Genomic DNA, 23750 nt, shown 5'->3' on the forward strand with positions numbered 1-23750 from the left:
ATTGCTAATGTTCTTTATTCCTTCCAGGCGGTTCAAATTTCCCTCTGGTATAACTTCCTTTCAGCCTGAAGAAATTGCTTTGCTTTTCTTCCAGTGAAGTTCTGCAGGCAATGTAAAAGAATATTTACTTTGCCTTCTTTTTCGAAGAATAAATTTACTGGATATAGAATTCTAAACTGATAACTCTTTCTCTTGACCCTTTAAAGATGTTGTTCCACTGTTTTCTAGCCTCTATGTTTTCTCTTAAGAACTTGGTGAATGTTAAAATTATTGTTGTCCAGTATGTCATGTGCTGTTTTTCTCTGGCTGCTTTCAAATATTCTCTTTATGTCTAGTTTACAGTGTTTTGACTATAATGAACCTAGATGTGATTTTCCTTGCCTTTATCTTACTTTTTATACTCTAGGTTTCTTGAATCTGTACATATTTATGTCTTTCACTAAATTTAGAAAAATATCAGTCATTTCTTTGAATTTTTTTTTTTTTTTTTTTGCCGTACGCGGGCCTCTCACTGTTGTGGCCTCTCCCCTTGCAGAGCACAGGCTCCGGACATGCAGGCTCAGCAGCCATGGATCACGGGCCCAGCCGCTCCGCGGCATGCGGGATCCTCCCAGACCGGGGCACCAACCCGCATCCCCTGCATCAGCAGGCGGACTCTCAACCACTGCGCCACCAGGGAAGCCCAACTTTGAATATTTTTTCTGATCCATTCTTTCTTTCCTCTTCCTCTGAGACTTCAATTATATTTATATGAGAACTTTTGATATTGTTCTACAGGTGGTAGAGGCTTTATTCATTTTTTAAAATCTTTTTTTCTCTTTTTCTTCAGATTGGATAATTTCTATTGATGTACCTTTACATTCACTGATTTTTTTTTTCCTGTCATCCCCTTTTGATACTAATCCTGAGAGTCAGGCTTTTCACTATTGGAGAAAGAAGTTACAAATAAGCAAGAGAGGAAGGCTAGAATGAACCCCCGTTGCATTGGATTAGTGTTGGAGATCAGTGGAAGCTCATTTATTATGATGATGAGAAAGAGGGAGAGAGAGAGAGAGAGAAATAGATGGGTTCACATGAGTTAGTGTACATACATATATTCCTAACTCTATTCATTGAGAGGATTTGGAAACAATGACACTCCCATAGCAATGAGCACACCTAGTGCCCAGATCTTGGTTTCTAAATATCATTCTCTAATGAAAGGAACAGGGGTCCTTGGAGAAATGGTTGATCCCAGGGCTAGGGCAGAGGAAACAAAAGAGGAATTTTGAGCATCTTGTGATATCAAAAATTAAGGAAGTGCTCAAAAATAATTATGGGGGCTTACCAAAGGACACAAGCCACTGTGAAAGGGCTCCTAATACATTACTATTGAATTATATCCCAAATGATATAATAAATATTTATTGTTCCATACTGATATAAATTAATTGTTGACTAAATAAGTAAATGGGGTGGGGGATGAGACAACTCCTCCTTCATAAGAATTCCAACTAATCAATGTAGAACAAAAGAAGGAAATAGAAAACCACCATGAGAACATCACAGTAACAATGGTTGAAGGCAAGATTCACCAATGAATGCTAAAAGTTGTGGGTGAAGGTCTAAGACAAAACAGAGTATAGTTTCAAAATATCTTCCTCAAATATTTATTAATTCCTGTGGTGGAATATGTTCACAAATTCTTAGATACTTCTCCCTCCAGGAAGGAGACTTTAATTTTTCTCTCTGTGAGTGTGGGCTGGATTTAGACCTTCATCTAACAAATAGAGTATAAAAAGAAAAAAATACTAACTGTATAGTGGAGACACCTGGCAGGCACCCCCGAACCAATTGCTCAAGGTTAACATCACCAGTAGTAAGACATTGACACCACGTACCCTCTGATATGATGTAATGAGGACAAGTCACCTCGGTAGTATTCCTCCCCAAGATCATCACTTTAATTGTGAGAAAGCATTAGACTAGTCCAGATTGCAGGATATTCTGCAAAATATCAGACCAGTATTCCTAAAAAGTGTCAAGGTTATGAAAGGCAAGGAAAAAGTAGGGAGCTATTACAGATCGGAGGTAACTAAGGTAAATGTGAAGATTAATGCAACGTGGTGTCTTGAATTGGATCCTAGAACAGAAAAAGGACATTAATAGAAAAACTGAGATAAACCTTCCCTTTAAAATGCAAACCTTCTTGAGCATCGGGACAGAGTTATTCAACTCCCAAGGGCTTAATATAAAGCTTTCAACACTGATTTCTTGACGTGTTCAAGTCAGACATAACAGTAATAATAACAGCAGCCATTTATTACATCTTCATGTAGGCCAGATACTCAGCTCAGAATTCTACATACAATGTGTCATTTAATCCTCCCAATAACATCATCAACTCCATTTTACAGGTGAGATGTTGGACACAGAGAATTACAGTAATTTGCCCAAGGTCACACAGCTGGTCATTGCAGGAGCCAAGAACTGAACCCAGGGAGTTTGACTTCAGCACTCAGACTCTTTAACTACTATGCACGGTCTCTGGGAGTGTTTACTAAATTATTGTCTTGAGGAATTAGGAAACCCCATTACAAGAATACTTTGAATCATCCAAAATGAAAACCAAAAAATACTGGGGGAGGAAATGTTTATATAATTCTCTCTGAAGCAGCAAAATCTATACCCTTGTTTTCCAAGCTTTAGTCATCCTCCAGCTACCTCCTTGATTTCTGCCGTGGCTGATATAACCTGCGCTCTCAGTCACTTAATACCTTTTAAATCGACTCAATTGTTTTTGCTTAAGTAAATTATTTAAAAAGGAAAGTGATCTCATGTCACTATTGTAAATGAAAAAGCAGTGTCCTTTACCTTAATTAAATGGTAACCTAAAAATAAAAACCATAGAAACAAAACAATGTCAATAGATTACATTTAGATGTTGGTGCCTGCCAAGGGCCTGAGCCTGAGTGAGTTCTGTTCTCTCTTTGCTAAAACAGGGAAAATGTAGCAAAGGTTGGAAAGCTATCCATGACAGACCAGCACCAAAAGGCAAGCAGAAGAATTATCAAAAAACTGAAAATAGTAGTCTTCTTTGTAATTTTGGGATTCGGTGACAGAAACTCCACAGGAACCGTGGCTTAAACAAAGTAGAAACTATTTCTATCTCACACAAAAGTCCACAGGTAGGAGGACTGGCTGGTATGACACCCCACAGTGCTGTGAGGAGGAGGCACCTATCTTGTGGTCCCATTAGTACAGCTTACATGGTCACTTCAAAGCCCAAGATTGCTGCTCCAACACCAGCCAACACTTCTGCTCTCCAGGGAACAAAAGAAGAAAAAAGGAAGAACAAGGAACACCTCTTCTCTATGAGAACACTTCTCCACTTTGGCTTGCATCTCATTGGCTAGAACTTATTCACATAGCCAGGGAGACAGGGAAATGTAGTTTTTATGTTGGGCAGCCAAGTGCCTAGCTTAAAAAAAGGAAGGGGGGATTCTGTTATTAGAGGAAAACGGATAGACAGTAGCAATCTCTGTGATTTTACAATTCTCCATGCCCCACTCATCTTCTTCCAAGATTCACCTTAGGTGAACCACCTAAGTCATTCCAAGCCCAGGCCTTGAGCTGACCTTTCCACCTGCCTCTGAAGTTGGCCTTGACTTTGTAGCTCCTCTGCACACCTTCAGAGCTAAGGAAAGCACTTCTCTCTCCCTACTAAGGTTACATCTTGTTATTAGGCCCCTTAAACCTGCCCTGGCCCCTGAGTCCATCTCTTACAGGGCCCCCCGTGCTAAGTGGACTGTGGAGTGGCACAGCACTGCTATAGAGGAGGGAGCACTGCTTGGGGAGGCATCAGACCTGGGTGGGCTTTCCAACTCTGCCCCTTTACTATAAGATGTGAAACTCCTCAAACTTCAAGAAAGAGTTATCAGAGCCCATAACTCAATCTGGGGCCATGGATTCTTCCATCCCATGGCCGGGACCTCTGTCTTTGGCATGGCGGTGTCGGGTTCAATGAGGAAGAATCTCTGAGAGTGAACCAGTGATGGCCAGCACTCCATTACTTGCGTGTTAGACTTGAAATAGAAAGAACTGATGCTAAAATAATTCAATCTCCCCCGTGGTTTGGGGTGGGTGGACAGAGGGTTGCCATTTCCTGTTGCCACATATAAATAAGATCTGGTCACCCTGTGGGAAGTAGCCTATTTCCACATAGGATGAGGGTCGCCAGCCCCCTGAGCTGCCCCTGCTCACCTGGCCAGCCACCTGGTCACCCTCTCCTCCAGCCGTGCTCCCTCCACCCTACAGCACAAAGAATCAGAGTAACTCATCCAAGGCCCCTCAGTCAAGTGGCAGAGGCAGCCCTCAGACCCAGGTAGTCTGGCTCCTAAACGCCATGTTTCCTTACGTCAGGCTGAAGTTGGGCCACTACCCAGACCAAAGGCTCAGATGTATGATGCAGTGTTGAGGACAGGACTCTGGGACAGAAGCTTGGCCTGGGGGAAGGGTAGAATTTTCCACATTGTGCTTTAGAGTTTTCCACCTAAGTGCCTGGAAGAAGGGAGGACGGTGCTGGGAGCAAAGGCTCAACCGTGGGACAGGTGAACCATTTGGAGTGGGAGGGAGCCTTCATGCCCTCTTCCCCTGGGGAGGCCTAAGTAGCTTTTTTCATTAATTGATCGATTCTATTGGAAAACATACCAAACGTACAGACAAGGATAGAAAAGAAAAATGTACCTACTACCTGGCTTTATCACACTTAATGCTGAGCCATCTTTCCTCCAGATTTTCACTTTTAAGAAATGGAACAACAGATGAGCTGAAGTTTCCTGCGTATCATTCCCCTTTCCCCAGCAGAAACCACTATCGTGAAACTGGTGTTATCATTCCCATGAGCTTTTAATACTTTGATACTTTTAATACACATGTCTGCATCCATACACATCTTACAGTGCTGATTTTCATGTCCTGAAACTTTTTCCCAATGGAATCACACTGGACATTCCTTGTGCACTTGTTTTTTCCACTCAACATTTTGCCTTTGTTTGTATCTGTGTTGATACATGTGAACTGCAGTTCATTTATTTTAACTTCTATATAAATAGGACACAATTTCAAAATTTTATTTTCTGGTTGTTTTGTATTTTTTAATGTTAGAAATGACCTTGTAAGAAGATTCTTGTACCAGCGAGGCTCCCACACTCCTCTGCACTACTAGACTTAGAAGTGGGATGCCTGAGTCATGGGGCAGGAGCATCTTCAATTCTTCAGACTGTTGCCAAACTTCTTTCCAAAGTGGTTCTACCGATTCATACTCCCACCTGTAGAACTTTGAACTCTCCACATAGTTGCCTACACTTGGTATTATCAGCCTTTAAGTTTTTGCCAAGCAAAACGAAACGGTGTCTCTCTGAGATTTTAATTTGCATTTTCCTTTATTAGCAGTGAGACTGAGCATCTTTTCATGGCTTTATTTTATGGGCCTGAGTCTTTAGGTGTCTCCCGCAGTGAGATTCAAGGGGAAGTGCAGATTAGCCAGAACTCAGATCTTAGTCCGGGAGCTCATCAATTCCAGAAGCTCTCCTAACTCCTGGGTAAGAAATTCACTGTTGCCTGAATAGACTGGAGGAGTTGATCTCGTGGAGGCTGAGGGGAGAGAGTAACAGGGGGGAAGAGGCCTGTTCTACCCTATCCATCCACCGAACAATTGGAGTCTGGCACAGCGCCCCTGGTGGTGACCTGTGGCATGACTGCTGCAAGGCCGGTCCTGGATGGCAGGAGCCCTCTTCCCTGCAGAAGCCTCTGGAGAGGATGTGAGCAAGAGAAAAGGTAAGATTAAGAGACAACTGCCCTCTTGGGCCAAAACCACAGGAAAATTCTGTCTGACATATTTTAAGAAAACTCTATCGAAATATAACCGATAGATAGAACAGTACACAAATTGTAAGAACCCAGCCCAGTTGAATTTTCACGAAGTGAACATACTTATGTAACCACCACCCAGATCTAGAGCAGAATATTACCAACACCCCAAAAGTTCCTCTCATCTCCCCTCCCAGTCACTACTCCCCCACCTCAAAGGCAAGTTCACATTTTTTTTTTAATATATTATCTTGGCTGTTGAAGAGTATGAGAGCAGAAGTTCTCTGGATCTTTCCCTTGACTCTCATGAGGGAAGTTACCTGAAGTCTTAGGTCATCACAATACCATGTGAAGGTTTAAGTATTTGAGCACATAGACCCAAACTATAGCAAGGTCTCTGAGGCCCCTTGCTTGGCCAGGCTTGGTTTATTGGATGGACAGAGGGAGGGCGTAGGGTGCGGGGGGCAGGGGGTGGGGGTTGGGGGGTGGAGCTCTGGTGTGGGGAGTGGCGAAGGAGAGTGATTATTTACTAACTGGAAGGAAAGTATTCTGATATATTACTGCCCAGCACAGACTTGCTCATGTGCAGCGGAGTGTCAGCAGAGTTGCAAGTGAGAGACACAAACCTGTTACAAGGCTCTTGCAGTGCAGGCAAGAGCAGGTGGTGGCTTGGTTTGGCTGTGGAGATAGAAAGAAGTGGATTGTCAGCATATTTTAAGTATATTTGGGTGGAAGAAGTTACAGGACCTGCTGTTGGATTGGAGGAGGGCGTGAGGGTGAAGGAGGTGTGAAGAACAATGAGGGCATCTGGGCAGACACCGATGCCATTTACCAAGATAGGGTCTCCCAAAGCAGGAGCTGGGTTAGGGTAGAAATCATGAGTTCTGTTTTGGACACGTTAAATCTGAGATGCTTCTGAGACCTGCATGTGGAAATGTCAAGCAGAGAATTAGAAATGAGACTTTAGAGCTGAAAGAGAGGTCTAGATTGAAGATTTAAGCCTGGGAATCTTTGGCCTACGGAGGCTATTTAAGCCCATGGTGTCAATGAGATTTCTAAAGAGACAGAACCAAAAAGGACTAACCAGTTATAGTTACACAGCCTTTAAGTGTGTTAATGATATCAAGGCTATGTTTTTAAAGGGGTCCTTGTCTTTTAAATATACTGAAATGTTTACATATAAAATAATATGAAGTGTGGAATTTGCCTAAAAATAAACCAGGGGAGAGGAGTTAATATTTACGAATGTTATGAATATTTAGACCATAATTTGGTAAGTGTTGAGAATGGGTGAGTACATAGGGGTTCATTAGACTATTCTTTCTACTTTTAATGTATGTTTGAAATGTTCTATACTAAAAGGATTTAAAGGAAAACAAGGACGCAACACAGAGCCCAGAAGACCTCTAGCCTTTAGTGGTCAGATGGAGGAGGTAGGAAAACCTGCAAAGGGAAAAGAAGTGGCCGGAGGGGCAGCGAAGGAGGATGACCAGCAGATCAGGGTCTCTGAACAAGAGAAAGGGGCTGACGAAGGAGTGAGATGGTAACTGGCCTGTTAGGGACTCAGAGGGCAAGGCCGATGAATGTTTAATTGCACCCAATGGATCTGGCAACGTGGAAGTCCTTGGAGATCTCCACAAGGCCGTGCTGAGGGAGCAGGTTCAGTGTCAGAAATCTGCCCGGAGTGAACTGAGGGAGTGCGGAAGGGTGTGTAGACTCTTCTTTTGACAAGCTTGACTGTGAATGAGAGCAGAAGGACAAAGAGCTGAGGGAGGGTTTTCTTCCACAAAGGGAGACAACGCATTTAGATCTGAGAGAGAGAGAGAGAGAGAGAGAGAGAGAGAGAGGAGAGAAGTGCAAGGGCAGGGCCGTGAACCCCTGGAATTAGGTTCCGAGCAACCCACCACCCACTGTCACAGGAGGGAGGGGGAAGCTGGTGCAGATGAGGCTGCTGGAAGGCTTGGAGGCCAGTGCCCATCTGATGGCTGTTCCTCCCTCTTCTTGGGGCAGGACACTTGGTCATCAGATGCCCAGGAGGGGAGGTCATGTAGGAAAGCTGAGGAGACTGAAGCTGGCTTGAAAGAGTCGTGGAGAATGGGAGGGTGAGCTTGTTGAAGACTGTCACCTCCCCGTCACCACTTCGTGAACACATGTTCTAATACTATTTTCAACTCTGCAGCCCTGACTGTTCTTTGATGTTGCAGGAGAGCTCCAGATGAGGAAGCCATGAAGTAAGGCATCCCTGCGCTCAAGCTGGAAGTCCCTGAGACACTGAAGAGAGGGGACCCATCTCCCTCAGAGCTGGAGGCCATCTCTAAATAAGAGTCAGGGTCAGAAGGACCCGAGACAAGGACCCAGGAGTGTGGGAAAATGCCTTCATTCTGCAGAGAAGACATTGAACGGTAAAGTACCCATGATGTTAGGCTTGATTCAATAGTTCAGCGATTTGCTTTCTGTTAATTTCACAAATAACCATTTTTACTATATTCTCTTTTTCCGTCAAGTGAGTATTTATATAATATTGGCAGAAGACAAAAAGGTGGCTGATATTTTTTGGTTAACTACTAGTACTTATTTCCCGATTTTGCTTTATTGCTTAAGAAAATTAACCTTAACTTCAATATTTTTCATTACCTCTCCTTTTAAAGGTTTCTCAACCCCTCACCGGCTGTCTGTCCCCAGGCTAGCATTGCCCAGAGAAGCACAGGGCTACAATGTTAACGATAAAAATAGCCACCAGCTTGATCTGCGGAGTATCTGCCGCATATCTGCCTTGCCCTTTCTAAGCCATGGCTCCAGTCTGCCTGACTGGAGCTTCATACAGGCTCCTGCTCTGTGAGGTTGGCAAGACAGAGTGGTGGTTTTCAAATTTTTTTCCTTTTAATCCCCATTTAACAGACAAAGAAGCTGGGGGTCCTGGAGGAGATGTGATTTGCAAAGACCACCCAGCTTGTTAAGAGTCAGAGTTTCAACTAGAGCCCATCATCTCTGGCTCCCAATGTTGGGGTCTGAGGGATGAGAGGCTGGGGACTCTGGCGGTGACGGACAGGACACCAGGATGAGAGCTGTCTCCAGGGCACACAGGCGACTCCTTGGGCGCCCTCTCCTGGTGTCCGGTGTATGAACAGGATGTCTTCTCCAAAGACAGCAGCGCTCTCAGGGCAGAAAACTGCGGAAAGCACCTCTGATGCCAGAGAAAACTAGAGGCCTGCCAAGCTCGGGCCTCTGCTTAGACGGCTCCAGGCCAGAACAGAACTTGGCTTTTACTGAGCCATGAGCAAAGGGCCAAAGAAAACAATTAAGAAACCCCCACCCCTAGAAGCCAGCCCCCTGCCCCCAGCCCCTCTGCAGATGGCTCTAGTGACTCACTCCTCCCCAGGGTGCGGCCTTGGAGGAAACGGCCCAGGAGTGCATAGGAGGAGTTCTGTATTGACGGACTTCAGGCAGGTCCTGGTCTCCAGGAAGGAAAAACACCACTGAAATCATCACGGTTGGCAACCGTGCTGCTCCCCAGGGTCCGGGGGCATCTGGTGAGTGGTGTGCAGGAAGGGGTGAGGGAAGGGGTGCAGGTTCGGCTGCACTGGGGAGCCAGCTTCCCAGCCATGTCTGGACAAGGACAGAGCTGGACCCAAAGGGGCCTGTCTGCTGCTACAAGCACAAGCTCGTGGACCATCGACCACCACAGGCCAGGAGCATTTAACCTATCACATCCACAGGTGTGGTACTGTGGAGACAATCGTTAGATTTTGCCTGCCCCAGGCTAACATTCTTAAGGATTGTCATTTTGGACTTCTTACCAACAGAAAAGTCTGAGGCCTGATTCTCCTCTGTATGAAACGCCATCTTTGCTGCAAATAACACACAACGTAATGATGCAAACAAGGAAACAATGAGGACGTGCAAACCCATGCTCTCTTATTGCCAGAGCCCACCAAACCTGTCCCAGACGTCAAAATGTTACCTAAACGCACGTTTTGCCTCTCGCTGTTGGCACAGCCAGGAAAGAAGAACAACGGTGCCAGCAGGGCGGGCGCCCTAGAGGCTTCCAGGTGGTCAGTTTCCGGCTTGAGGGATGGGAGTCCAGGGATGGAGCTCTTGGGATGCAGAGCACTGTGGCTGGAAGTTAAGGCTCTGTCCACATTTACTGGGGCAGCTGGGGACAGACTCTCTACAGTGCCCAGCACAGGTCCAGGAATTCACTCATTTCTCCCTTGGTTCACGCATTCATTCATCTGCCGTCCTGCAGGCATGTGCCAATGGCCCTCTTGTGCCCAATACAGAGCCGGGCTCCTGGGTAGATTCAGAGAGTAATGAGACACTCCTTGCCTTGAGTAACTACTTGTGGCAACACAATGCAAAACAGGCCACAGAGCTGTGCTGCGGGAACACACGGAGCACCTCCCGCCCCTGGCCTCCAGGCCACTCTGCCAGAATCTCTGCTCCCTCACTTCATTCAGGCCTCGGATCAAATTCCTCTGCCCTGGAGGCCTTCCCTGGCCGCACCCCAATCCCTCCCTGTCCCCTGACCCAGCCTTATGTTTCTTCAAGGCGCTTACCTCCTCCTGATCTCACATGTATCAACTGTCTTGCCCAGAATGTCAATTTCATGGAGGCAGAGACCTTGTCCTGCTCTCTTCGGAGTTCTCAGCTCCTATACAGGGCTTGGCACAGACGCTGCGAAGTAAATATTTGCCGAGAGAAGGAAAGGAAGGAGGGAGGGAAACTGCTGTGACTCACCAAACGTGATAGATCTGAGAGGGCTTCCAGGTGGAGGTGGCCAGGACTTACAGTAGGATTTTCCCCAGGTCGAAAAGGGAGGCCCAGGCAACCAGGCAAAGGGAGTGGCACCTACAGAGTTAAGGAGGCTGGAAGGAGGGGAGGCCAGAGAGGTAGTTGGGGATAACTCCTGAAGGGCCTTGAGGCCGCAAAGGGGTCAGGGCCTTGACCTTGGGCTGTAGGGAATGGGCCAGAGTAGTTAAACAGAGGACAAGGAAGGGCAGGGTGTGCTGTGCTGGAGCCGGGAGAAATGGAGGACAGCTTGACGGCCAGGGACTACTTGACTCGCAGCTTTCAGATTGTGCCAGCAAAGCAGGGAGGCAAGTTCCGGGGGGCCAGAGGGTCCCTAAGTGCAGCCCGGGTGGGGCCTGGGAGGCTTCATGGAGGAGGTGAGCCCTGCGCAGGGCTCTGGAGGCCACACCAGGGCGGCAGGAAGGGGGAAGAGAGGGCAGGGTGCCAGGGCCAGCCCTCAGCGGCTGACAGCGCCCACTCCGCCCACCTCTGCCTCCCCCCCCCCCCCCCCAACACCCCCACCCTCCCCCCCACCCCCCGGGTGGACTTAGGCTAATTATCCAGCCAGGAAACGCTTACGTGGACAAGGCCGAGTCTCCCAACAGCCCCCATCCCTGCCTGGGGCAGCCTTGAGTCTCCTCTGCCCACCCTCGTCGCCTGGTGCCAGCCCAAGGCCGGGGACTTGCCCCAGACACCTCTCAGCCCCTCACCCTGCTCTGGACCTCCTTGGCTCCCCGCTGCACCCCTGCAAACCCCTCCCCCTCCCCCCTGCATCCCCACCCCACCCTTGGAGGAGGCTTGGGCTTTGGGTGTCTCTGGGATAAGGGGGCCTGGGGGTAAGGGGTGCCGGAGCTGGGTCTCCTCCCGACTTCTGTCTTTCGTGGGCCCCCTGGGCTCCACTGCCCTCTCCACCCCTCCTTCCCACCCACACACAGGGGAGGAGGGCAAGATGCACCCCACATAGGGGCCCCCTCAGGACCCACCAGCAAGCCCACGCCAGGCCTTGAGGAGGGAGACAAACTGAAAATCAGCACGTCCAGAGATGCCCCCCACCCTGCCTGGGGGTAAGGGAGACACATCATACTTACACAGCACTGCTCGTTATAGCTCTAAAGTCACTTTCTGGTGCAAAAACATAAAAAATGTATTATGTATGACTTGGTATCACGTTTGATATATTTACGTAATTTTTCAGAAAAGAAAACTAGCAAAACCTCTCTGGGAAAAGAAATCCCCATTTCCCCCAAACTTTCAAGTTATTTTCGTGCCTTCCTGGCTCTGCTCTGGGGAGGGAGAGGTGACGACTCCACACCCACCGGGATCCCACCACCGGGAGAGGCGAGCGTGCAGCTAGCTCTTCCCCGGGTGCGCAGCCCGCCAGGGGTGTCAAATTGATTAACTTCCTCATGGTAGTGAGCTCCCTCATGTTTTCCTTTGCAGTGTCTCGGCTCTAAACGATCGTGACCCAAGGCAATTTACAGTTACTTCCATTTTTTTTTAATGAAGTCTGATTTAATCGTTGGAATGGTTAATGGCCTCGTCTGTCACACATAATAAAACAGAGCCTAATTGCATTTTAAAAAGGCCCTTTTGGTATGAACAGAAGAAACAACTTGATTGCCTTGTGAGAGAGGGCTTTGCTGGGCGCTAAGATGGCTTCCCAAGGGCACCAATTTCTCCCTGGGTCGCCATTTCACTCTCCCCAACTGTTCTTTCTTCTAAAGGAATTTCCTAATTCCTCAGCCAGTTAAAACCCTTGGCTGTCCTGCCAGCATCCTCAGGCTCCCAGGGTTTTACACACCCTTGCGTGGTTACAGCCCTCCAGGCCCTCCCATGGAAGCAAATTGCCCGACACCCATTTCATACCTGGGAAAACTGAGACTGGCTTGCCCTACTTGTCCAGTGCCCCAGGGCGGTGAGTCAGTGCCTCTCTGATAGGCGCTGTCGTCACCGCCAACCACTGACCATCCCCACCCAGCCAGACAGCCCACAATGTGCTCCACCCCTGTGGCAGGATAGGGCCCTTGTTAACAGGTCTGTGTCCTGTCCTCTCAGAGTCACTGTGATTGAGCACTGAATCCAAAACGCAGGGGGAAACTGAGGCAAGGACCAGTGATTCACCCAAGAGCCTAGAGCTTGTTCAAAGGGACCTGAGGTTAAATTTTGGTCATTGAGCAAATAACAAACTTGCCTCCTATAAAATACGAAAGTCGGGCCCTTCCTATAGGAGAACCTGGGAAAGCCTACAGAAGCCTGGCTGGGGCCTGCCCCCTCCCGTGCCCTGACTCTCCTGCTCTCCTTTCCTCCCCAGCCTCTGTCCAGGGCACCGCCTACCCCTGCCCCAGCGCTCCTTGAGCGAGCCCACCCCGGAGCCTTCAGCAAGGTTTACCAGTTGGCCTAGTAGGTGTCACAGGGGAGGCTCAGGTGGCCTAGCTAACACCAGACTGAAGGCCTAGTAGTCCTCGCCCTGGGAGGGAGGGAGATCTAAAACAGAACCATGGCCGTGGTGTCATGAGCCATGTGACCTTGAGAGCGGGCTCCGTCTGTGGAACACATCCTCACTTGTCACGTGGGGGCATCTCCATGCCCCTTCCTTCAGGAGGCGCTTTGCTGAGGGCGGATGGGGGTGCCAGGAAGGCCCACAGAGCCCACCTGGAGGGAGGCCAGAGTCCTGTGGAAGAAGTGCCCGGCCAGGGGTGTGGCTCGGCCCAGCCAAGCTGTGCACCCTGCAAGCTTGGGAAATGGGGCCTGTCTGCACACTCCTGCCCTTCGTCATGTAGCCTCTTTTAAGTGCCAGTGCCTGAGCGGAGGCTGAGAAGCAAAGAGCGTGCGGGCTCTTGGCCAGCGTCTTGGACTGGAGGGGGGCAGCTGGGAGAGGCATCCAGTCGTAACTGCTGCTTCCTTCCTGAGCTCGGCCGGGAAGGGGGCCCGCAGGCTGGGGCCAGAACTTGCAGATCGTCTCTGGGGGCAGAGCCCATGGCTGTGCAGGCCCACTTGTCTTCTCTAACAAGGAAAAGGTGGTTGGGGGAATGGGGAGCCTTCTAGCCCCTTGCAGTACGGTACAGGGAGAGGTGGGCTTAGAGTCGAAGGACCAGGTTCCAGCCTGCCCAGCTTCCAAAATGTGTGATTTGATCCCTGTCCTTGTCTGGAATAGACAGCCAGTGATCAGGACCTAGAGGGTGTGGGCAGACCACATAGGACAATACTCACCCAAGCGCATGGAGAATCTGTAAGAAGCAGAAAGCCTACCCTCCCAAAGGGCAAAATGGGAGGGAACTTGTGTTCTTATTCTCTCTCTCTCTCCCTCCAGTCAGCTTCAATCTGAAAAGGACAAAACAAAAGCAGGTACCTAGAATAGCTGTGGCAGAGGCTCTGCTGGAAAGAAAAATTAAAATGAGCCCTTGTAGAAAGAAAACTCAGTGGCTCTCATTGTTGTCAGAAGCTCCGCCTGGACACGGGGGCACGTTCTCCCCAGAGATCTGAGAGGAAGCATTTTGTCCTGACTGCCTCTGGCCACCCTCTCGTAACTATCAGGGGAGGACCCTCAGGATGAATCTAGCATCTCCCTTACCTCTCTCCTTGTCCAGCTCAGGCTTCATTAAACACACACTCAGTGTCCTGTCCCTTGCTCCCTCTGTCATGCCTCTCTAGCAAAACCCCAGTGCTTGTTAAACCAAGAGTCCATCCTCTCTGGACCTGAACTCAGGAAAGGGAATATAGTTGGAGAAAAGCATGCTGTATCAGTCAGCATAGGTTATGCTGCAGTAACAAACAACCCCAGGTCTCAGGGGCACCACTCCAAGGCCAACAGAGAGGAGGTTCACTGCAAGTCGGTGTGGCTCTGATCGCCAGCAGCATGTGACACAGACAATCATTCTGTCTTCCCTGAAATTTGCTCTCAGGGACAACGTTTTCCCTTTGTTCTCCTCCTACTTCACTGGTCATTTCCTGTCAATCTCCTTTACTACTTTCAACTCATCTTTCCAACCCTTAAACTTTGGAGAATCTGGGGATTAATCCTGATACCTCCTTCCTGCCCACACCCACTTCCTCAGTGGGCTCATCAGGCACACAGCATTGAGCACCACCTGTGTCCCAATGTCTCCACTTACATCTTTGCCCAATCATTGTCCCTAAATTTCAGATTTGAACATTCAGCTGCCAAATCAACAGCTCCACTTGCACAAGTAAAAGGTGTCCAAAACTAAACTCTTAATTTTAACCCCCAAACCTACTACCACTGACCCCCAGTCTCCCGTCCCAGTTATTGGCAACTCCATTCTTCGAGCCATTCAAGTCAAAAACCTTGAATAACCCTTGACTCCACAGCCAATTCATCAGCAAACCCTGTTCGCCCCACCTTCAACATACATACAGAATCTGAAAATCTCTCATCATTTCTGCTACCACCCCGATCCAAGACAACCATCCTCTCTCACCTGGACGATTATTGCCAGAGCCCTCTAACTGGGCTCTCTGCTTCTGCCCCTACCCTCTTCCAGGATGGAGTGATTCTTTAAGACTAAGTTAAATCAAGGCACTCCTCTTCTCAAAATCCTCCAAGAGTTTCCATTGCAGAGTAAAATCCAGTGTGCTCACCACGGCCTATGAAGGCCTATGTGACCCGGCCCACTGCTGCTACCTCTATGTCCTCATCTCCCTCCATGACTGTGTCCCCAAACTCACCAAGCCACTTTCACATCAGGCCTTTGTACTCGCTCTTCCCTCCACCTGGAATGTTCTTCTCCCAGAGACCCACATGGTTTGCTTCCACGGGTCTCTGCTCAAATGTCATTTATCAGAGAGGTCTTCCCTGACCTTCTATATAAAATAGGATCCAATTTCTGACACTTTACATTCCCTTGTCCAGCTTGATTTAGTTTCGTATTATTTTTCATCACGTGCACTTTTTTGTTTCTCTCTCCAAAATAGAATGTAAATACCAAGAGAAGCGATTTTATTTGTTTTGTTCATTGAGGTAGCTCCAGCCCCTAGAGCAGTGCCTGGCATGAGGCAGGCACCCAATACATATTTGCTGAATGAATGAATGTGTGGCTGAACTAAAGGGGGAGGTAGCAGAGCACAGAGGCAGGAAGTAACTCACTCCCTTGCAACACAGGGAAAACACTATGTTAGACATGTATTTTGTGACACATTAAGCTTCTTCACTATTTAGGCTATTTTCAATTGAGTTTCTGTTCTTTTCAGCCAAGAGTATCCTAAATGAATCATTGCCATTCAGGCTGATTGGCTGGGAGCAAAAGTGCACAGGCCCCAGTAGGAGACTCCTGCCAGCTGTCCTTCCACAGCAGTGTGGGGTCAGGGAGCTGCCCCTTCTGATCTGGCTTCCTGGGCCTCCCCCGCAGGTTTACATCTAATGTGGTGGGACAGTGCCTCAGAATATACCACCAAGCTGGCAGTGCACCACAAAACCTATGGCCACCCATGCCTCTGGGTCCCTGGGTAAGGAGCTCAGAGAGAGGGAAAAGGTCACAACAGAACTCCGGTACTTTGCCCTGAACATCTAAGAGCAGGCCCCTCAGCCCTGCCTATTCTATTGTAGGGACCAGGTCAGTGCCAGCCTCCCCTGGAGAGAGATGGAGGGAGAATCTGGTAGTAACGTGCCATTGTTATGAGCCAAGCATGCTACGTGCATTTTACCTAGAAGGGAGGCTGCTACAGAGTGCTGTTTAACTCCTAACATCTATCCCTCTTTTTTTCCATTGTTAAGCTTCTCTTAAACTCACTCTGATTAGCCTTTCACCCCCATTGCTTCACTAAATCAGCTCCTGTCGACATTATCAATGACCTCCAGGATGCCAAACCCAGCAATGACTTCTCAGTCCTCCTCCAAATTGGCCTGTCAGCATCAGCAGTATGTGACAGTCTGACCCTTCCCCAAAACACCACACTCACCTGGTTTTCCTTCTTCCTTTCTGGCTGTTCCCCCTCAGTCTCCTTTGTTGGCTCCTCCTCAGTTTCTTATCCTCTTGATATAGGAGTACCCAGAAGCAATTCTGTCTCTGTCCATAACCACTTCCTTGGAGATCTCATCCCATGACTTTGTATTTACTCACTGCTATGGACTGATGTTCCCCCTGCAAATCCACATGTTGAAGCCCTAATCTCCAGTGTGATGGTATCTGGAGGTGGGACCTTTGGGAGGAGATTAGGTCATGAGGGTGGAGCCCTCAAGACGGGATTAGTGCTCTTATAAGAAGAGGAAGAGACCAGAGCCCTCTCTCACTCTACCTTTAGAGGATAGAACAATAAGGTGGGCATCTGCAAGCCAGGGAGAGAGCTCTCACTAGAACTTAATCCTTCTGGCATCTTGGCCTTGGACTTTCCAGTCTCCAGATCTGTGCAAAATAAGTTTCTGTTGTTTAAGCCACCAAGATTATGGCATTTTGTTACAGCAGCCCAAGCTGGCTAAGACACCCTCATACTTACCAGTTCCAATGTTCTTCATCCCTTTCTACCTGATATCACTTCCTTTCAGCCTGAAGAACTTCATTGAGCATCTTTTCTTGTGTGAGTCTGCTGGAAACAAATTCACTAGGCTTTTGTTTATCTGAAAATGTCTTTATTCCACATTTGGTTTTGATATATATTTTTGCAGGACATAGAATTCTATGTTGACATCTTTTTTCTTTCAGCACTTCAAAGATTTACTTATCGTCCATTAACTTTTATTTTTCTGAGGAGTCGGCCATCATTCTCACTGTTTTGCCCCTATATGTAAGTCTTTTTCCTCTTGCTGCTTTTAATATTTTTAAATATTTTTTCTTTATCTTTGGTATGCTGGTTTAGCAGTTTAACTATGTGTAATTAGTACTGGATTTCTTTGTATTTATCCTGCTTAGGATTCACTGATATCCCTAGACCTGTGGGTTGCTGTTTTTGAGGAAACTTGGAAATTTTTGGCTAATATTTCTTCAGATATTTTTCTCTCCTATTCTCCCTCTTTTCCTTCTGGAATTCCAGTTACATGCAGGCCACAATTTCTGATACAAGTCATTGAGGCTCTATCCATTTTTTCCCAATATCTTTTCCTCTGGGTGCTTCATTTGGAAGATGACTTGTCTTCAGGCTCACTGATGCAGTCTTTTGTTGTAACCAATCCTCTGATTTTTTTAATATAATGTATCCTCCAGTTCTAGGGTTCCCATTTAGTTCTCTTTTAGAGTTTCCATATTCCTCCTGAACTGTCCTATCTTTTTACCAATTAATCCATCATTCCTATTGATTCTTTAAAAGACCTTATCAAATTTATTTTAGAGTTCTTTTCTGCTGATTGCAACATCTGTGTTATCTGTGTCTGCTTCTGTTGACTGATTTTTCTTTGACTACGATCCGCATTTTCCTGTTTCTTTGAATTTGTTTTGTAAGTTTGGACTGTATATAGGATATTATAGATGATTTCTTATAGAGACTCTAGATTCTGTTATCTTCCTCTGAAGGGTACTGTGTGTTGCTCTGACAAACTGTTAAGTAACTGACAGATCATCTTAATCCTGAGGTGGCTTAACTTTACGTTCTGTTATGGTGAGTCTCTTTCAGTTTTGTCCTTAGTTGTAGGGTGAGTCCCTGAGTCCTGGGATGTGTCTTTACTTATGAAAGGTGGGCTTTCTGGAGTTTCAGTGGGAAGCCTGACACCAAGCCCCTGTACGTTGGAAGCACTGGAGATGCAGTGGGAAGCTGCAACCTCTGCTCAGTTCTATCAGTCTTCCAGTTGCTTTTTTCCTCTGGGCACCTTGGAGTTTTGATCCCCACATGCCTAGTTAAGGAGTTAAGCAAGGATTCAAGAAGAGTTTATACACAGATTATGGGGATGGGCCAAGCCTGGTGCATTTGAGAAGGAACCAGAGGGCCTGGAAGACTAGAGCAGAGTGAATCGGAGGAGAGAAGTGGGAGATAAAGTCGAAGAGGTAGCAGGGCCAGGTCTGGAGTACCTACTGGGCCATGCTCCAAGAGTTGGGATTCAAAGAATGATGAGAAAACAGTGATGGTCTTGAGCACAGGAGTGACATAATCTGATTTACCTTTTAAAAAGATCAAATCCTCTTACTATTTTTCACCTTCCAGATGGAAAAGGTTGAACAAGTTTGATTAATAGATTGGGTTGGGCTTCCCTGGTGGCGCAGTGGTTGAGAGTCTGCCTGCCGATGCAGGGGACACGGGTTCGTGCCCCGGTCCGGGAAGATCCCACATGGTGCGGAGCAGCTAGGCCCATGAGCCATGGCCGCTGAGCCTGCGCGTCCGGAGCCTGTGCTCCACAACGGGAGAGGCCACAACAGTGAGAGGCCCACATACCGCAAAAAAAAAAAAAAAAAAAAAAAAAAAAATCCTTAAAATAGATTGGGTTGATGAGGGTATGTGGCAAAAGGCACGTTCTCATTCATACCTAGTGGTAGTGTACACTGATAGAAATGTTATAGAAGGTAACTGCAATAAATCAAAATTGCAAATGGAATTAGATTCAGCAAGTCTACCACTGAGAACTTATCCTACAGATATACTGTATTTGTGTAAAATGACATAAGTACAATGTTACTCATTGCAACATAGTGTAAAACACTGGCAACAATCTAAATGCCTACCAGCGGGCATTAAATATATTACGGTGTATCCATACAGTGGAATATTATGCAGTTGTTAAAAAAGAAATGAGACTGTTCTTTGCTAATATGGAATAATTTCCAAGAAATAATAAGTGACAAGATTAATTTACAGAGCAGTGGATCTAGTATATTTACATTTAAAATGGGAACTATAGGTGATCATGAACTATACCTTAGGAGGATATAAAAGAAGCTGGTAATACTGACTACCTCTTAGAAAGAAGAAAGAAACCTCAACGTCCACCCTGTTAGACTTTTTCAATTTTATACTATATCAATCTATTTCCTATTCAAAAAGAAAATGAAAATAAGAACACCATTCTGGCTTCTACTGGAAAAGAGCAGAAACTGAGAGACCAGTTGGAAGGTGGGGGGCTGTGTGGTCCTTCACAGAGAACTGGTGGTGCCTGAGCTCAGGTGGCAGTGGGGGAACTAGAACATCTTCCAGGCCATTGAAGCCCCTTCTTTTCCAGAACCTCTGTGTGTTACTTTCTCTCAGAGGATTTTTCTGAAGAAGAAATCTTCCCAGTAAAATCCCCTCGTCAGGCCCAGAGAAGAGAAGGGCCTTGCCCAGACCACATAACTAGGTGGTGGTGAGTAGATATGAGATCTTAGGTCTTTTGAGTCCCAATCCAGTGCTGACTCAGTTCTAATTACTAGAGTCTTGAAACCAAACCCCACCTGCCTCCTGCCCCACTCTCAAGCCACCACCTTTTCCATGCCCCACCTGTGAACCCACCTGCCTCCTGCCCCGCTCTCAAGCTACCACCTTTTCTGTGCCCCACCTGTGAACCCACAGGTGGCAGCAGCACAGGTTCTGTGGCTTCTGGGGTCTTTTCTCTCTTTAGCCTTCCTTCTTGCCTGATGCCACCTCTGCCATGGAACTCAGTTATTCTCACCCTCCTACTCTCCCTACACACACACACGTGCACACTCGTGGGGCTAAGCTGTTTCAAGGACCACCACTGCAGTTCCTACCCCAGGAAGACCCTTCAGACCTCCGGCTTCTCTCACATACACCCACCAGCATCCTCTCCCACCCATCAGGCTCAAAACTTGCCCGTCCTAGGTTCCCGCCCCTTTGAATCCTTTTTCTAACTGATCTAATTAATAACAATTCTACCTGCCATTGGTAACAGTGTGTTTCTTTCATCACTGCCCTGGGTGAGAGGCCTAAGGGGCAGGCATTTCAGGCTGCTTCCGTTCAGATCCACTGAGCACAGGGCTAGGGTGTTCCCTACCACACGACCACGACCCCTCCATGTGCCCAGGACGGGACCCAGGCCCCTAAATCCTGTGCTGGCTTTATGCTCCCCATTCTACTTCTTATTCTAACATTCAAACTGAGAAGTCAATGGATTAATCCTGCACCGGTTCATAAACATTTGCATGTGAGCCAGAGACTCTGGGAGCCACTAACGAGAACAACTAAATATGGAATGACAGCCACTTGGCAGGCAGGCTGGGGTATTTTTCTGGGATAGGTCTTCACCCAATTCCAAAGAGACTGGACACAACATCTCTCCATTCTTTCCCTGGAACATTGCTGGGCTTTAAGGGGTCTCTGGCTTTGTCCTCTGGAAGCCTTCCTGTACAGACCCTGTGTTGTTCATGTACGCTCAACCCTTTGGCTCCATGACACCACATAGCAACTATGAAGAAAATAGAGTGGACAGGCTTCAGTGTAGGCAAGTAGGAAGCCACAGACCTCAAAGAGGAAATAACTCCTGTGTGCTCCCAGGGACCTGGCTCTGGGTGCTAATGCCAACTTCCTCTGTTCAGAGCTTTACACAGTGTGCCCACAAAGTAACATAGGCAACTGTACATCATAAATGCTTTACTGATAATTCAACACACACTGTGCTCAGTGCCATCCCCTGATATGTTTAATGTGCCTATCATTATCAATGCATGGTTCAACGTGCTGTGCAAAATCACAACCAAACCGGCGCACTAATGCGACGTTTCCATCCAGCCCTCATGATGAGTCTGGGATACATCATGTCACACACTTTTCTCTGGTTTTCACTGAATAAATCTGTGCCTATAGCACACTCAGAAGAGGTAATCTCAAGAGGGCTCAATCGGGAAAAATAAATGAATGAATAACATTATCTACATTTTAAAACTTTATGGCCCCTCTCTAGTTTGTGAAGCACTTTTGCAATCATTGTTTGTTACCCACAGCTTTCCTCCCCTACCAGTTACAGCCCGGGAAGAGAACCTAAGAGTCACAGAGACAGTGCCCTGAAGACATCAAAGAGCATCAAAGACCCCAGAGGGCCCTTCGGTCCATTGCTTCTTCTTCTTCTGTACAAAATCATGTGCCCTCCACCCCGAACCTGGAGGCTGCTCTGATCACTACCTACCCCACCTCCTCAAGGGAGATGGAACCACAGAGCAGAAGGCTCAGCGGAGCAGTGGACATAACTAAGGAGACGGGGGAAGGGGCTGCTACAGGAGGACAGCTCGGAAAACTCAGATTCTGACCCTCCTTCTTTCCCATGGCAAACAGGAATCAAACTACCACAGATGGTGTTGAAGAGGGTAAGCAGAGCCAGGCAGCTTCTGGTTCAAATCCCAGGTCTAAAAGTAAGTGACCTCGGGTGAGTTAGCTGGGCTGAGCTGTTTCCTCACTGGGAAAACAAGGACAACCTTGTGTGCTACAATCACCCTTTACATTTGAGTGCACAGCTCTGTAGAGACGCAAATTAGAAGACAGAGCCCCTGCCCTCATGGAGCGCTGGAAATGTGACTATAAAGTACAGTAGTCCCCCCTTATCAGCAGGGGATACATTCCAAGAACCCCAGTGGATGCTTGGAACAGCATATAGTACCGAACCCCATATACACTAAATTTTTTCCTATATAAACATACCCATGATAAAGTTTAATTTATGAATTAGGTACAGTAAGAGAATTGCTAGCATCACTTCTCTTGTGCTTTGGGGCCATTAAGTAAAATAAGTGTTACTTAAACACAAGCCCTGCCATACTGCAACAGTTGATCTGATAATCTAACCCGCTACTAAGTGACGAAACAATGGGATACACTGAATATATAGGATGGAGCTGGACAGTGCCAGATTTCATCAAGCTACTCAGAACAGGCGCAATTTAAAACTTATGAATTGCTTATTTCCAGAATTTTCCATTTAATATTTTCGGACCGTGGCTGACATGGTTAATTGAAACCATAGTAAGCAAAACTGCAGAAAAGGGAGGACCACTGTAATGTAAATATTCTTACATCAGTGGATCTGTTATGTTCCGATGAGAGATGCCCTTTAAAGTAGAGAGAGGCAACTCGGCATCACAGCTAAGAGCTCAGGCTCTGCCTCCAGAGGCCTGGACTCAAATCCCACCCAACCACTCACCGGCTGAGTGGCCTGGGCAAGACACTGACCTGTGTGTGCTTCAGTTTTGCCATCTGTGAAATGGGGATGTTACTAGGAGGGTTGTAAGGATTTCCGTGAGCCTTGCTTTGCTGGAAATATTTCTGGACTTTAAGAATAGATATCAGAGTTAATGTACAAACAGCAGAGAAAAGCACTCCCATTGTTTCTGTTCCACCTTTATTGCTCAACAGCCCCTTACCTGGTAATCAACTGAATAATTTGGGTTGCTTCCAACAATTTGCCCACTGACCTCACCATAGTAAAGAACTACTAAAGGTGTCGCAGGTAGAGCTCAAGGAAGAATTCTCAGTAAAGTTCTCAACAATAGCATTACAGGAACAAGTCTGTCCTCCAGCATCTTTGTGGGAGTTGGTGGTCAGTGGGAGGGAGAAGCTTTGCGCTGTCATGGAAACAGGCAGTCTCTACACAGCAGGTCAGGCCTGAAGCTTCTCTAGTCACCCCCACCCGCCCCTTCCTTTTATTCAGTTCCCTAAAGCATAAGGCAGATGTCAGTTGGTGTAAAGGGATGTCAGTTTTCCAGGCCAGAAGCAGGCAGTGTTGGGCGGTAGGGGATGGGAGGGACACACTTCACTCTGGAAACTGAACCAGGAAGAGGTTAAGAAACCCACAGGGGATTTTAAAGTAGACTAGCCAGTCTAGATATGTGCTCTTATGAAGAATGGCCAAACCTGGCCCCCCTTCCCAGGGGGCTAAAGAGGACCCAGAACCAGAAAGATAATTAAGCACTCTTGAGTCTGTGCCAGGTCTCCCAGACCTCCAGGTCTAGGTCAGAGCTCAAAAATGGGGCAGTGACTCCAATCTTCTAAGAGCTTTGTTGGATGACATCCAACATTCAGCCTTGTCTGTCTGTAACTCTCTTTAAATCTTCTGAGGTTCCCCCATACCAAGCACTCCTCTGCCCCTCTCCTTACCTGATGATTAAGTAGTGAAGGAGATCTCATTTTTTCCCACCACATACCTGTTATTTGGGTGGAGTTTTCTTCTTAATTCTCAACCCAAAAGAACAAACTCCCTACTTCCTTTTGCTTCCTGGTCTGAGACGTACTTGGATATGGAGTGGAGTGGAGTTGAT

General features: G+C 47.2%; 1 long non-coding RNA gene across 6 annotated transcripts; it reads right to left on the bottom strand.

The window, feature by feature from the left end:
• Positions 1–1308: 1308 nt before the first annotated feature.
• On the bottom strand, positions 1309–23134 carry LOC113626733 (uncharacterized). Of its 6 annotated transcripts, none has more exons than XR_003435229.1 (4): positions 23123–23134; positions 11727–12420; positions 9648–10524; positions 1309–7587 (listed from the first exon to the last, which is right to left on the bottom strand). It is a non-coding gene; the product is annotated as an uncharacterized LOC113626733 (long non-coding RNA). The 6 variants fall into 6 exon arrangements; XR_003435226.1 differs by lacking the exon at positions 23123–23134 and adding an exon at positions 13849–18757 and having other exon boundaries at positions 11727–11760; XR_003435230.1 differs by lacking the exon at positions 23123–23134 and having other exon boundaries at positions 9648–10140; positions 10407–10524; positions 11727–18757.
• Between the last annotated feature and the right edge of the window lie 616 nt (positions 23135–23750).

Source organism: Aethalodelphis obliquidens, unplaced genomic scaffold (genome assembly GCF_003676395.1).
Source record: "Aethalodelphis obliquidens isolate GAN/ISIS:26980383/991018 unplaced genomic scaffold, ASM367639v1 scaffold19, whole genome shotgun sequence".
Lineage (NCBI taxonomy): Eukaryota > Metazoa > Chordata > Mammalia > Artiodactyla > Delphinidae > Aethalodelphis > Aethalodelphis obliquidens.